The sequence below is a fragment of the Pinus tabuliformis genome, chromosome 6 (genome assembly GCF_031772625.1).
Source record: "Pinus tabuliformis cultivar Carrire ecotype Pingquan chromosome 6, CPIR1, whole genome shotgun sequence".
Lineage (NCBI taxonomy): Eukaryota > Viridiplantae > Streptophyta > Pinopsida > Pinales > Pinaceae > Pinus > Pinus tabuliformis.
The window spans coordinates 1232431623-1232447526 of NC_142292.1; the positions used below are offsets into that span (position 1 = coordinate 1232431623).

General features: G+C 43.4%; 1 pseudogene; it reads left to right on the top strand.

Moving 5' to 3' along the window:
• Nucleotides 1–661: 661 nt before the first annotated feature.
• On the top strand, nt 662–15444 carry LOC149263144 (transcription factor ICE1-like; annotated as a pseudogene).
• The last annotated feature ends 460 nt before the right edge of the window (nt 15445–15904 follow it).

Here is a 15904-nt window from a genome sequence, read left to right on the forward strand (position 1 = left end):
TCATAGCAATTGTTGATAACTTGATACAACATTTTAGCTTAAGCAATTCCGTAACTGATATTGGCATTTCTAGAAGTTACAGACCCAATGCCTGCTACAGGTTTGTCTTGAATACCAAAAGAGGATGGTTGGATTCAAAGGCCCAAAAGGTGTCTCCAGGAAATGGTGCTCTTATAGAGCGAGGAAATGAGGACTTCGCTATTGTCTCTTCGGCATCAAAAAACATGGGTAGCATGGCTATTCCCTATCCTCTTATTCTATTTTATAGAGCCAGGAAATGAGGACTTCGCTATTGTCTCTTCGGCATCAGAAACCATGGGTAGCATGGCTATTCCCTATCGTCTTATTCTATTTTTCCTGCTAGTTGTATTGAGGCCAATATTCCCTCATATATAGATTGAGCCGAGCGAGTTTTGAGTAGAAGAAATGAGACTTCCAGCTCTTTAGATGGCGCGTGATCGAATCCTAGGGACTAGAAATGGCTGAGAGTTGTTAGATTTCACTGGAATATGCATCCAAAAGCTTCATACTAATCGGTTCTCACATATAAAAGCTAAATCATATATGGTAGTTGTTGCCATAATTAATCAATATATAGAACACTAGTGAGTTATATATATAGATATAGATTGACAACATTGAGGATTGATTGGGGATAAAAATGTTGTCAAGAATGAATGTGAATGGTGGCATGTGGGGTCTGGAAGATGCCACACACCTCCACTGCAACAACGACGAGAATTTGAATTTTCCAACAAGGCAATGCTGGGCGCGGAATAATGGTTTACTTCTCACAGCAATACTAACAATAACGATATAACTACTGCCAGTATGAATAAATGTTAAAAACCATCCTAATGGCCCCTGTTTCAATATAGATATGAAGTATTTATGATGCTATTCATCTCTAGTCAATTCGAATCCCGAGCCTCCCAATATGTGTTGGGTTGTGTTATATTTTTTCCACGACTAGCCCACGTAGTTAACAGGGGGGTTAGAGAGGGGGGGTGGAGCCGCCCTTTGTTGCACTGATTGTGTAGCGGGGTGTGGTCACAGGGGGTTTAAATTTTGGTTTTGGACCCTATGTTAGGATGGGCTGACCCACCTATGGTTTTGTGCATGATTTTCGCACATGTTTTTGGACGCGATGGTTTTCAGTCCATGGTATTGGACGTGATGGCTTTTGGTCCATGGTATTGGATGCTTCGGCATGTATAAATATGTATTATAACATTGAAAGGAACATAATGAAAAATCAAGCTAGTAGTCCTGGTTTTGGGATCCATGGGAAAATCTCTGTGTATATGAGTTTTATATGTTATGCTCTCACATTGTTTATTTTATGTGTTTTAGAATTCATTTGCAGGTAATTTCTGTACGGGGTTAAAACCTACATTTGGTATCAGAGCAGTTTTGGCTTCAAGGAGATGCTTTTTTTGCTGAGGGGTTGCGCTCAGGCCTGTGGTAGAACCTGTTTAGTGGGAGATCTAGAAGATCGATTCTGGTGGTGAAAGAAGATGGCGAGCAGTGGAAATATAGAGATCAAGAAATTTAATGGTCAGAGTTTTGAGTTGTGGATAAAGATCAGTGGATCGCAGTAGATTTGGATACTAAACTGACGGGAGTGTCTGATGTAGAATGAAAGAAGTTGGATCGGAAGGAAAAGAGCACAATATGATTGTGTGTCTCGAATTCGGTATTACTGAATGTATCAGGGGAAGCTACGGCAAAGGCTTTTTGGGACAAGTTAGGCACTTTGTACCAATCTAAGTCTCTGGTGAATAAACTGTTCCTGCGGAAAAAGCCATATAACATGAGGATGAAAGATGGAGACTCAGTGACAGAGCATCTGAATGGATTTAATACTGTGGTAAGTCAGTTAGCATTTGTTGATATTACAATTTCAGATGAAGATAAGTGCATCAGTTTTTTGTGTTCTCTACCAGATTCGTGGGATAGTGTGGTTATTTCAATAGGTAGTAATGCAACTGCCTTGCAGTTTGATGAAATAGTCTCATCCTTGCTGATAGAGGAGATGAGATGGAAAAATATGGAGAGCCAGAATGGTGATGCCTTGTCTGTACAACGGTCCCAAAACAGAAACAAAAATAAGTCATCGAGTGGGAGATCTAAATCTAGAGGGATATCTAAATCTCCAGGAAAACCTATAAAGGCAGTGTGCTGGAAATGCGGAAAGGAAGGGCACTATAAAAGGGACTGTAAATCTAAAGCTCCTGATAAAGGAAAGGGATCTGATGATGCTTCTTCTGTAGAGGCAAAAACCACCTCAGATGAAGGTGGGGATGTGTACTTGGCTTCTTCAAGTACACATGTAGATCATGAGACATGGTTGATTGACTCAGGTGCATCCTTTCACTTCACTCCCCATAAAGAGTGGTTCTGCGAGTATGAGAAATACGATGGTGGTGATATCTTCTTAGGGGATGATAGGAAGGCTAGAATCATTAGTCGTGGAAAAGTAAAGTTGAAGTTGCAAAGTGGAAGGGTTAGAACACTTCAGGGTGTTCTGTATATTCCTGCATCGGCCAGAAATTTGATTTCTATAAGCAAGTTGGATGATGCAGTTGTAAAAACAGTGTTCGAGAAGGATACCTGCAAAATGGTTCAGGGAGCACTGGTATTGATGTGGGGAGTTCGAATTGGAACTCTGTACAAGCTATAAGGTAGAACTATTATTGATGGGTGCAATAGTTCTGTGGTTCCTGAAAGTGGAGCAGAAAATCTAGTGGTTTCTGGAGAGAAGACCATGTTGTGGCATCAAAGGCTTGGACATATTGGAGAGAAGGACCTTTGAATACTTCATGGTAAAGGTATGGTAGAAGGTTTGAGTAATAGCTCTCTGGATTTTGATTTCTGTGAAAATTGTGTATATGGGAAGCAAAATCGGGTGAGTTTTCCCTCTGGTGGTAAGAGGGCGAAACAAATATTAGAGCTTGTGCATAGTGATGTGTTTGGACCTATGAAGGTTCCATCACTGGGTAAGTCTGTGTACTACGTATCATTTATAGATGACTTCTCAAGGAATACATGGATATATTTCCTTAAGAAGAAATCTGAAGTCTTTGACAGGTTTAAAGAATTTAAGGCTCTCGTGGAAAACCAGACAAAGAAGAAGATAAAGGTGCTGAGGATAGATAACGGTGGAGAGTTTTGTAGTAAGGAATTTGAAGACTTCTGCAAGAAGTGTGGTATAGCATGGCAGAAGATTACTCCATATACACCTTAGCAAAATGGAGTTGCAGAAAGAATGAACAAGACATTGATGGAAAGGGAAAGAAGCATGCTTAGTGGTGCTGGGTTAGGACAGGAATTCTGGGCAGAGGCGGTGGAGACAACATGCTACCTAGTCAACAGATTACCTTCATCAGCGTTGGAGGATAAAACTCCACAAGAGGTATGGACTGGTAAGAAACCCTCTCTTTCACATCTGAGGGTATTTGGATGTGATGCATATGTACATGTTCCAAAGGAGAAATGAACCAAGTTGGATAGTAAATATGAAAAGTGCATCTTTATTGGGTATAAGGATGGTTTAAAGGGTTATACGCTTTGGAACCCAGTAACAAGGAAGGTTGTGTACAACCGAGATGTGGTGTTCAAAGAGGTGAAATATGTTATTAAACATGAAGTTCAAGCAAAGGAACCTGAGAAGATAGAGTTTGAGCTAAAGGAGGAAGAAACAAACTCTACAGTAGAGGAGGAATCAAAAGATGAAAAGCCATAAACTTTGGGTGTGAGAAGATCAGTTCGAGAAATAAGGCAACCAGAAAGGTATATTCCATCTGCTTTCTATTCAAATTTTGCTTTATCTATTACTGATGATGATCCTAGAACTATGAAAGAAGCAGTAGATTCAGAGGATGGAAAACTCTGGAAAGAGGCCATGGCTTATGAAATGGCATCTTTGCACAAAAGTGAGGCTTGGGATCTGGTGGAGTTGCCGGCTAGAAGGAAACCCATTGGTAGCAAATGGGTGTTCAAGAAGAAGACAAATGCAGAAGGAAAAGTGGAGAAATACAAAGTTCGGTTTGTAGCAAAAGGTTATTCCCAAGTGCCGGAATTGATTTTGGTGATATTTTTTCTCCTGTTGCCAAGGTAACTTCTATTAGATTGCTTGTATCTGTTGTTGTTGCTTTTGATTTTGAGGTAGAATAGATGGATGTGAATACTTTGTTCCTTCACGGGGATCTGGAAGAGGAGATCTACATGAAGCAACTTGAAGGCTTTGCGGTGAAGGGTAAGAAATAACTGGTATGCAAGTTAAAGAAGTCTCTGTATGGGTTAAAACAGTCACCAAGGATGTGGTATCAGAAATTTGATACGTTTATACGGGGAATTGGCTTCACTAGAATCAAAGCAGATCATCGTGTGTCTTTTAATTAATTGGTGACGTGTTATTTATCTGGTCTTGTATGTGGATGATATGTTGCTGGTTGGAAATGACAAAGAAATTATCCAGGATTTGAAGACCCAATTGTCCTCCAAATTTGACATGAAAGATCTTGGTGCTGCAAACTATATTTTGGGCATGGAAATTAAAAGAGATCATACAAAGAGGAAGCTCTGGTTAAACCAGAGGAAGTATGTCGAGACAATACTATAGAGGTTTAATATGCAGGATAGAAAACCAGTGAAGGTTCCAATTCCTGTAGGTGTGAGGTTATCTGCTGAACAGTGTCCCAAGACACATGAAGAGGAAGAGGACATGTCCCGTGTTCCATATGCAAGTGCAATCAGTAGCTTGATGTATGTAATGGTCTGTACTAGACCAGACATTTCACATGCAGTGGGAGTATTGAGCAGGTTTATGTCAAAATTAGGGAAGGAGCACTAGACAACAGTGAAGCAGGTTTTTAGGTATTTGCATGGCACTAGTGATTATGGTTTGCGTTACCAAGGAAGATCAAGATTGGATAGAATGTTGGATATTCGTGGCTTTGTTGATGCAAACTGGGCTGGAGATCTGGATCAGAGAAGATCTACAAGTGGGTATGTGTTTAACCTATTTGGAGGTGCAGTCAGTTGGATGAGTAAGAAACAATCTATAGTGGCACTATCAACTACATATGCATAATACATGGTAGCCACTCATGCAAGCAAGGAAGAAGTTTGGTTGCAGAGATTGTGTTCAAGTATGGGGTTAGTACAGGGAGCTATAAGGATACACTGTGACAGCCAAAGTGCAATTTTCTTGGCAAAGAACCCTGCATATCATTCAAAGACAAAGCACATTGATGTCCAGTATCACTTTGTGAGGGATATGATATAAGACAAAAAGGTGTTGCTGGTAAAGGTGGACACTTTGAAGAATACTGCAGATGCATTAAAAAAATCTACGAGCTCTAAGAAATTCTCTTGGTGTAGAGAGACAATGGGCATTTTAGGGCTGAAAAAATGACCCCCTATGGAAAGAAAACAACAAGTGGGAGAATGTTGGGTTGTGTTATATTCTTTCCACGACTAGCCCACATAGTTAACTGGGGGGTTAGAGGGGGGGTGGAGCCCCCCTTCGTTGCACTGATTGTGTAGCGGGGGGGTCACAAGGGGTTTGAGGCATACCTGTAACCCCACTTTATGGGGTTTGGGGTAGCGCCCTGGAAAATTTTGGTTTTGGACCCTATGTTAGGATGGGCGAACCCACCTATGGTTTTGTGCATGATTTTAGCACATGTTTTTGGACGCAATGGTTTTCGTTCCATGGTATTGGACGCAATGGTTTTTGGTCCATGGTATTGGATGCTTCAGCATGTATAAATATGTATTATAACATTGAAAGGAACATAATGAAAAATAAAGCTGGTAGTCCCGATTTTGGGATCCAGGGGAAAATCTCTGTGTATATGTGTTATACTCTCGCATTGTTTATTTTATGTGTTTTAGAATTCGTATGCAAGTAATTTATGTACGAGGTTAAAACCTACAATATGTTGTTACAGCATGCCATGAATTCTTGTTAATCATCGCCCACTTCGATTTTCATCCTAGACCCTTCGCAAGTCCAATCTTTTCTATCTAGGGGGAGCCACCATCATCAGCATCATCTTCATCATCACGATTCTCACCAACTCCCGGACATTGCGGGTTTGAGTCCCTTCCAGGATTTAGCCTGCGAGGGGTTGGTGAGCAGCAACAATGCCAATAGCAACAGTAGCAGCAATAGCTACTTGTATGGGAGGCTATCGGGAGGAATTTTCAGGCAGCTGAGTCCCAGCTTCGCGGGTTCAAGTCCTTGCACGAATGCTGCTACCCCGATGCTTAATCTCAATAGCCCACACATCCAAATGGGTGGTAGTGGTACCTCCAATCTGAGCCCCAGAATGATGCCCGCGAGCAACTTGGATCTCTTAGACACTGGATTGTTTGCTAGCAAGAATCACAACACCATCAACAACAATAATAATTTGAGCAATCTTTTGGGTTTGAGTAGCCTTGTTAGCCCTCGAATCCTTGCGCCATTAAATTTTAGTAGCCCGAAGATTCTTAGACACCTTGAGATTTGTGCCCCAGTGGGTGCTCAGCCTACTTTGTTTCAGAAGCGAGCTGCTCTTAGGCATACTTACCTCAGCCCAGGTGCAACAACCCCTTGCATTGAAATGATCGATGAAGAGAGCCCCAATGGAAATAGCAATAGCAATGTGTAAGGGAAGAGGAAGTTGATGTCAGTGGGTGCTGATAAGAAAGAAGAGGAGGATGTGGATGAAAGCAATGATGGGTCTAGGGATTCAGTATGATTCAGATGATGTTGGCGGTAACAATAATAGTAGTTATAAGTTCGACCAGATTGGGGAAGATGGATTGGCCTCTGCAGGAAGCATTGGGAATGTTGTTGTTATTAATAACAATAGTAATGGCGGTGGAGATAAGGGCAAGAAGAAGGGCTTGCCTGCTAAGAATCTGATGGCCGAATGAAGGCGCCAAAAGAAGCTCAATGATAGGCTTTACATGCTTCGGTCTATCATTCCTAAGATCAGCAAGATGGATCGAGCCTCTATTCTCAGAGATGCAATTGAGTATTCGAAAGAATAGCTTTTAGGTACAAATGACATCAATGGAATCAGCTACAACCATCTCAGCGCTAGTATCAAACTAAAATTTGGAGTAAACTTGAAACCTTCATTTCGTGCAACATCTCATCACTGCCCATGTCTTTAAAAGACTCAGACACACTTTCCCAGATTCAGATTCAACCATAACCCACCAGAATGGTAGTGTACAAAAGTGGGTACATTAGGATATTCAGATGGAAAATGAATATCAAAGAAGAAAAACCCATCCTAATATGGAGTCCTAGCTGCTCCAACAATCACAGCTCTGAGAAAATCCATCCTATCCTCATAGATTCTCACAAGTAGTGTATCTGGTAAATTTTCTTGGAGAATGTTCCATTCCTGCTGAACTTTCTTCATCCATTTCCGCTTATTAATATGTTGGTTTGTTTCTTGGTGGTAGAAGTGATCCATAGGGTCCTTTACACTATCAAACTATTTGAAGTGACCTAGGTCATGACCACTGCTACTGGGCAAGCTATGCACTGTATTTTCCTCCCTTTTCTGTTCCATGTGCACTGTATCCTCTCTTTTCTGTTCCATATCAAGGTTACCGAATATCAACTTAACTAAATCAAAATCAACAGTTTTCTAGCCTGCAGGACCATTTTTATCATCTTCTTTAGCATTATTGCAGACCGATGCATCATCTTCGTCTCCACAAACCACAAATATTTGTTGAGGTCCAACCTTTGACACCATTCCAATTGCCCATGCTACCTCGATGTCTCCATCCTTGAAGACCTATGAAATTCTCAATCCAAGATAGATTAGATTCTTTGAGACTCTTTTCAAGCTCTACCTTCTCTCTTTTCATCAGAGTGTTTTGCTTTCTAGATAGATCTGTAGTTCCAAAAACATTTTGGATCTTGTTTCATCCTTACATTCTATTTGTCCAACCAATTGATTGACAATGGCAAGCACCTCTGTTTCCCCATATATAAGAAAGAGACGTGTAACAATGTCCCCAACAAAGTAGTAGTAATCTGGATGGTGAGTTAGCTCATACACACTTACCAACTCCTCGCCATCAAATTTGTGTGTATCTTCAGGACAATCCACAGCCTTGAGCCACTTCACTCTTGCTATGTGCTCTTTTGAATCCACACACTTTACAACTCCCACTCATCTACCTTCAGAAGAAGCACCATCATCATCTGAATCCTTCTTCAACACATATTGTTCAGAAAAGAAGTCATACTCCAAAAGATTATAAATGGGAATCAATGTTCTAGAATCTACGCCATATGTCCTTGTGCCATCTTGCCATATCACATCTACCTTAGTCCGTTTGTTGCCCACAGATAGCACCCCATCAAGAATGTTATCTTCACTGTGGACAACAATGTCATCTATGGCGAGCAGAGTAACTTCTGACCTCTTCCTTTCTGACATCCTAGGAAGCAGGCACCAGTCGCCTAACCACCAATTAGTATGTGAAAAACAAGACAATAAATTTAGCTGCTCAGGGTCCTGTTGCTCTGTAGGGATGATATTTGACTGAAAATAATAACCAGGATTCGCTGCAGGAATCTAGTTGACCCAAATTGATCCTAGTTCCACATCACACACTGTAGCTTCCTTGTTATTTTTCTTCCATTCACCACACAACCATATACCATTCTTGAAAACTGCTGAGGAACTGCCCCTGACACATTGTCTTGGAATGTGAGGATAATGGAGATTCTTGGAGACAAGAATAAGGCGATCAGGGTCGGCCTTCATTAGTTTACATTTTGATCCATTGTCTGATCCAGGTGGATATTGGTGGCCAACTGCCAAGTCCACCTGGACCCCCACCATTGTTTCTCTCAGCATTTTCAGTTTCCTTAATTGTAGCACAACTTACTATTTTTAGCAGTTTTTCGGGTCCTGAACTTCCGGAGCCGTTTTGAGGCCCTAAACGAAGTTTTTTGGGAAATCTGGGGCAACATGGGTCCATGGACCGATGTTGCCTCCCAAAGTGGTAGTGCTCGGATAGATCTTTCTAACGAGCTATTGTACGCGTCAAACGGAGATCGTATGCCAAAGTTACGACCCCAGGAAGTTGGTGTACCAATTTACCCAAACGGGGCCCATAGTTTGGTGTTTCATCTTCTAGGGTTAGGTTTTGGAATGTTAAGGGTTTTCCATTGTTTCTCAACAATAAATAGGCCTTCGAGCCTCATTGTAACACAGTTCAGAGGCATGTAGCCACCACATCTCTTCTCAGAGATAAGCTACCATCGCCCTAGCTGGTTTATTTCCATTTCTGGTTGTAAGCATATTTCAATATTTTCCATTAATGAAATGAAGTATTATTTCCGCTGCATCTTTGTGTATATGGTTATCTCTGTAATTTGTTGCGTTCCTATTTAAATCCAGATCAGTGGTATCAGAGCGGTCTGCTTTTTCTCTGTTTTTCTTTGCATGTCCCCAACAAGGTCGGGATATAAGGAGTTAGGGCTTGAACTAGTCGAACCTTTGCAAGACTAGCCTCACAAATCCCGATGGCCTCCCATGGCGGATGAGAAGAAAGATGAGGGGGCAGGAGATCCCATCAAAATCTTGCTTGAAGAAGCCCTCAAGCGACAACGGAACGCGATGATGGACAGCTTTGCCCAGATCATTCAGCGACTACCCAAAAGAGACGCATCGGCTTCCAGCAGCTACTCTGGAAACGCCACGCCCTTTAAGGTACAAGTTAATTTTGAAATCCCCATATTCGAGGGTCAGATAGACGCAGATGCCGTAGATAAATGGTTAAATCTACTAGAGGGTTATTTTTCTGTTCATGAATTTTTGAGTCGGGAAAAGATTGTTTTCGCTCTTCTCAAAGCAGCCACCCACGTCAAGGATTGGTGGGAAACATACTGTGAGCAGAAGGATGAAAGTACTGGCTCACTATTTTCAGCCGCACCCACCTAGAGTTCATTCCGGGATGCCATCAAGGAGCAGTACTACCCTGTCGGAAGCTATGAGGATGAATACATAAAGTGGACCACGCTGCAGTAGGGAAGGGACCAAGACGTGCCGGAGTTCACCAATCTTTTCCATACCCTTCGCACAAAGTTGGGTATCAAGGATTCGGAGCAGCATTTGATACTCAAATACCGTGGCTGCCTGCACAAGTACATCTAGGAAGAAATACAATTCTTGAACATCTCCTCGCTCGGCGCCGCATACCGATATGCCGTCAAGGTCGAGCAGAAGTTTAAACAAAAGAAGCGAGACTTTGGATCTGCAAATCCAAAGCAGGGAAAAGGTGCCCCTAAACCACAGAGCAAAGGACAAAGCCAAGGCGGGACAGCCCAAGACAACCCGCCGAAGCTGCAAGCAAAGAACAGCGCCGCGAAGCCGAAAAAAGACACGGGAAAATGGTGTGAGTTCCATAAGAGCTCCACTCACAACACAAGTGAGTGTCGAGCCAAACAGTCACTGGTGGCTGAGCTAAAGGTTTCCGAATCAAATGCATGTTCCGACTCTGAGTCAGAACCCGATAAGGGGAATGACAAAGGGAAGCAGATCATTGATGCGGATCCCAACGCCACTGTTGCTACCACCAAGATCCAGAAAAATGAACCCGAAGATCTAGAGGAGGAGGAGCGTCTCTTCCACTCCCAGATGTGGGTAAAGGGCTCCCCAATACATTTCATTGTTGATAGTGGGAGTCAAAAGAACCTCATTTCGGCAGAGGTCGTGAAGCGGTTGGGCTTACCGACCACAGCACATCCATAACCATACACCATTGGGTGGCTTCACCAAGGACGAGATCTTCGCGTGAGCCAGCAGTGTCGCCTTCCATACAACATCAAGCCCTTCACGGATGAGGTATTGTGTGACATTGCTCCCCTTGAAGTTTGTGATGTATTATTAGGACAACCATACTTGTGGAAGCGACATGCTGTGTATGAATCAAGGCCCCGTGCTGTTATTATTACATTGGGAAATAAGTTGTATAGGATACCAGAGGTAGCACCACCTACTGCCATCTCTTTGATTACTGCAAAACAATGCAGCAAGATCATTTCCAAAACCAGGAAATTTGTTTTCCTGATGATACGCCCTCAAGGAAAGAAGAAGACGGTGGCCGCAGCCTCTAGACGTGGTCCCTCTGCACGACAACTACAGATGGACAAGGTTGTGGAGGAGTACGAGGACATCTTCACCTCCCCTGCAGGGGTTCCTCTACACTGTCAGGTCAAGCACTCCATCGATCTGAACCCAGGTGCGCCACTACCCAATGGACCAATTTATCGGCGCTCCGTTCTAGAGAACAATGAAGTCAAGAGGCAGATTCAGGAGCTCCTGCAGAAAGGTCACATCCATCCGAGTTCATCGCCTTGTGGGAGCCCGATTGTGTTGGTACAGAAGAAGGATGGGACGTGGAGACTCTGTATTGACTATCGGGCGCTGAACAAGATCACTGTCTGTAATAGGTACCCGATGCCGCGGATTGATGACCTCCTGGACCAACTAAAGGGGGCGAAATATTTTAGCAAGATCGATCTGAAGTCAGGATATCACCAGGTACCAATCGAACCCTCTGATGTGTGGAAGACTGCCTTCAAATCCAAGGAGGGCCTTTTCGAATGGTTGGTTATGCCTTTCGGATTGACGAATGCTCCTACAACCTTCATGAGGCTAATGGATGACATCTTGCGGCCATTCACCAACTCCTTTGTAGTAGTATACTTGGATGACATTCTGATCTTCAGCCAGAGTTGGGAAGAGCACCTCCACCACATCCGACAGGTTCTCCAAACACTACGGCAACACAAGCTATGTGCCAATTTGGAGAAATGCACTTTTGGCATGACCCAGGTTCAGTATCTGGGATACATCATTGATGAACAGGGGGTGCATGTCAATCCAGCCAAGATCCAAGTCATTCAGGATTGGCCATCTCCAACCACTCTAACAGAGCTCCGCAGCTTTCTAGGTCTTGTCAACTTCTACCGCAGGTTCGTGTTGGGGTTTTCTCATATTACTTGGCCCTTGAGTCAAGTCACCAAGGGAGGGGCGAAAGCAAAATTATTTTGGTCAGAATCTCAACAGAAGGCATTCATGGAGTTGAAGGATTGCCTCTGCACGGCACCAGTGCTCACGTTACCAGATTTACAACAACCATTTGAGGTCGAGACAGATGCCTCTGACTATGCTATTGGGGCAGTCCTTACTCAACATGGACATCCAGTGGCATATCACAGTGAAACACTTTCAGACATAGTCCGGAAGTACCCCACTTATGATAAAGAGATGTATTCCATTGTACAGGCCTGCCGACAATGGAAGCATTACATTTTGGGGAAGGAAACGGTCATCCACACAGACCACCGACCCCTGCAGTTCATGCAGACCCAAGGGAAATTGTAGAATGATCGCCATCAGAAGTGGTCTACATACTTGCAACATTTCCACTTGAATATCAAGTATAAGAAGGGCAGCACCAATAATGTTGCAGATTACCTCAGTCGACCACCGATCATGGCGTTAATCACCGTGCTCAACTCTTGTGGCCACGAGACTTCTGATTGGCCACTTCTCTACAAAAGCGACCCAGAATTCGGCCACACATACCAGACACTCTTGGAGGGTCGGCATGTTCCAGATTTTCACCTCCAGGATGCCCTATTATGCCACCTGGGGCACCTTTGTGTTCCTTCAAGCGAGCGTGCCAAGATGATTTGGGAAGCACACTACAGTCGGGCTGCTGGGCATTTCGGGGTCGAGAAAACAGTGGCAGTACTGCAAAATTATTTCTATTGGCCGAATCTTCGACAGGATGTTGGGAAGTAAATCAGATCATGTACTGCCTGTGCCATTGCCAAACCGACCATCAAGAAGCACGACCTCTATACCCCGTTGCCTACCCCTAGTCGACCTTGGGAATCCATCTCCATGGATTACATGTCAGGCCTTCCTTCCACTAAGCATGGAAATGACTGTGTTTTTGTGGTCGTCGACAAGTTCTCGAAGATGGCCATTATGGCGGCCTGCAAGAAGAATATCACAGCAGAAGCCACTGCTAAACTCTTCTTTGAATGAGTGTGGGTGCACTTTGGGATCCCACAGTCTATCATCTCAGATCAGGACAGTCGGTTTCTCAGCACATTTTGGTCCAGTCTCTGGTCAATGCTGGACACCAAACTCACGAAGTCCACAGCCTTCCATCCTCAAACTGATGGCCAGACGGAGGTTGTCAATAGGATGATTGTGCACATTCTGCGCATGTATAACTCAAAGCATCCACGCACATGGGACGAGAGCCTCCCCTATGTTCAGCACAGCTACAACCGAGCTCTTCACAGCTCCACTGGCCATAGCCCTTTTCAGGTGGGTTTGGGATTCCAGCCACTATGCCCCATTGATGTGGCCATGCCACTTGTAGCTACTCACATAAATTCAGCTCATGTCCAGTCCGAAACAGATAAGGCCACCAGCTTCATTGAGCGCATCTAACATATTCGCCAGCAGGTCCATGACATTCTGGAGAAATCAAATGCCAAGTACAAGCAGCGACATGATCAACATCGGGTGCCACACAAGTTTCAGGTGGGCGACAAAGTCTGGTTGCATTTGCAAAAGGAACGCCTTACTGGAGCCTATCGGAAACTAAGACCACTCCGATATGGTCCTTACGCCATTACTAAGGCTATGGGAGACAATGCATTTGAGCTCAGCATTCCCCCATTCCTTGGCTTGCACCCAGTGTTCAATGTGGACCGCCTTCGGCCATACTTTCCACCATTGCTAGACACATCCGACATTGCAGAACAACTCACACCCACAGAATTAAATCTAGATTGCATGGAACAAGCTGCAACTGATCGGATCATGGACACACAGATCAAGAACACTCGCCAACAGAATATCCAACTGTATCGAGTTGTCAAAGCAGGCCAACTCCTTCAGCAGGGCAAGTGGCTCACCAGGGAACAAGTTCAGCAAAAGTTTCCTCATCTCATGAAGGAACTCAACGCAATGGGGACCATTGCTTCCTAAGGGGGGAGGAATGATCCAGGTGGATATTGGTGGCCAACTGCCAAGTCCACCTGGACCCCCACCATTGTTTCTCTCAGCATTTTCAGTTTCCTTAATTGTAGCACAACTTACTATTTTTAGCAGTTTTTTGGGTCCTGAACTTCCGGAGCCGTTTTGAGGCCCTAAACGACGTTTTTTGGGAAATCTGGGGCTACATGGGTCCATGGACCTCCCAAAGTGGCAGTGCTCGGATAGATCTTTCTAACGAGCTATTGTATGCATCAAACGAAGATCGTATGCCAAAGTTACGACCCCGGGAAGTTGGTGTACCAATTTACCCAAACGGGGCCCACAGTTTGGCATTTCATCTTCTAGGGTTAGGTTTTGGAATGTTAAGGGTTTTCCATTGTTTCTCAAAAATAAATAGGCCTTCGAGCCTCATTGTAACACAGTTCAGAGGCATGTAGCCACCACATCTCTTCTCAGAGATAAGCTACCATCGCCCTAGCTGGTTTATTTCCATTTCTGGTTGTAAGCATATTTCAGTATTTTCCATTAATGAAATGAAGTATTATTTCCGCTGCATCTTTGTGTATATGGTTATCTCTGTAATTTGTTGCGTTCCTGTTTAAATCCGGATCATTGTCACATATAACTATCACATCATCAACCACCGTATCAACTCTTCCAAGCCAAGGCCCATGAATTACATAATCACCCTGTGCAAACACCCTTATTCGATGAAGATTTCTACTGGAAACGTCTCTAATAGCAACTGATGTGGGAGTTGAGAAATCTAGTGTAAGATCCACGATAACCACCATGCCCATCTGTCCCGATGGATCTGAAGCTGAAGCAACAATATCACCATGAAATAACACTCTGTCAAGCACCTCAATGTCACTAATTTTCCCTATAGTCTCGGAAAGGTTTGTCCAAACAATCTGTGCACAGTCCTTTGGAATAGGCTCCTCTTCATACTCATCATCACCACTGAAAAGAGCTTCTTCAGAAGATAAACAACCTTCACAATGAGCTTGAATCTACATCCCAGGGACCTGTTTTACCTGGCACATCTAATTTCCATCCTTTGACACCTACAACACCTTCTTTGCCTTGTCGAGTGAAAGAAGAGTGCCCAACTTCACTTCCTAGTCCCAATGCACAACCTACAAGGGTGGAAGTTCGGGTGAGGGAAGGGCATGCCCTAAAAATCCATATGTTTTGTGCTAGATGGCCTGAACTACTACTTTCCACTATGAGGGCATTGGATGGGCTTGGGCTTGATGTTCAGCAAGCAGTCATCAATTCCTTCAATGGATTTGCACTAGATGTATTTCGGGCAGAGCAAGCTAAAGAAGGAAAAATTGCACCTGAGGAGATCAAAGTTGTGCTGCTACATACTGCAATATAGCCTAAATAATGCCCATGGCTGTAGAATATGTATATTATGATGTAACTTCTCAAATTGCTCTGACCTAGCTGATGTGCTTGGAAAATATCAATTTAAGCATCTTATGGGGAAGGCAACTATCCATTGATGTCAATTTGGATTTGCTATGAGTAATCATGCAACATCAACAAGAGGTCATTTTGTGATTGTTCCAGTCTTAGGTTGAGCATTGCTTCTAACATGTTCCAATTCTAAGAGGTCTATTTAGAATTATATCTCCTCCATCCCCAAAAGCTGGAAGTTTGGCATCTGAACATACAAGCGACATCCTTATTTTACTTGCCCTATGTATTGTTGGTTTTCTTTCATATGAGAAATGCAAACAGATGGTGGTCTTTTTGTAAACAAGTTCTTTGCAAAGAGTTGGGCAGCTGCAGGCATTACTTTCTTAAATAAAACTATCATTATTTCATTTTAACAC